Below are 219 nucleotides of genomic sequence, written 5' to 3' on the forward strand. Positions count from 1 at the left end.
AGCATTAAACTTTAAGGCAAGTTTTTCGTGCAGGAAATGCTTTGAAGGACAGAGGGATGCCGGGGATAGGGCGCCGGGAGCGGGGAGCGCCCCACAGAGAGGGAGCGGGCAGAGTGGGGTTCTCCCCCGGACCGAGCATCGGGGCATGGACAGGGGCTGATCTGCGGCGAGGAGACCGGGATCGAGCAGAGCCCCCGCGGTCCTGGCGGGGGTGGGGGC

The sequence above is a fragment of the Corvus brachyrhynchos genome, unplaced genomic scaffold (genome assembly GCF_000691975.1).
Source record: "Corvus brachyrhynchos isolate BGI_N302 unplaced genomic scaffold, ASM69197v1 scaffold29, whole genome shotgun sequence".
Lineage (NCBI taxonomy): Eukaryota > Metazoa > Chordata > Aves > Passeriformes > Corvidae > Corvus > Corvus brachyrhynchos.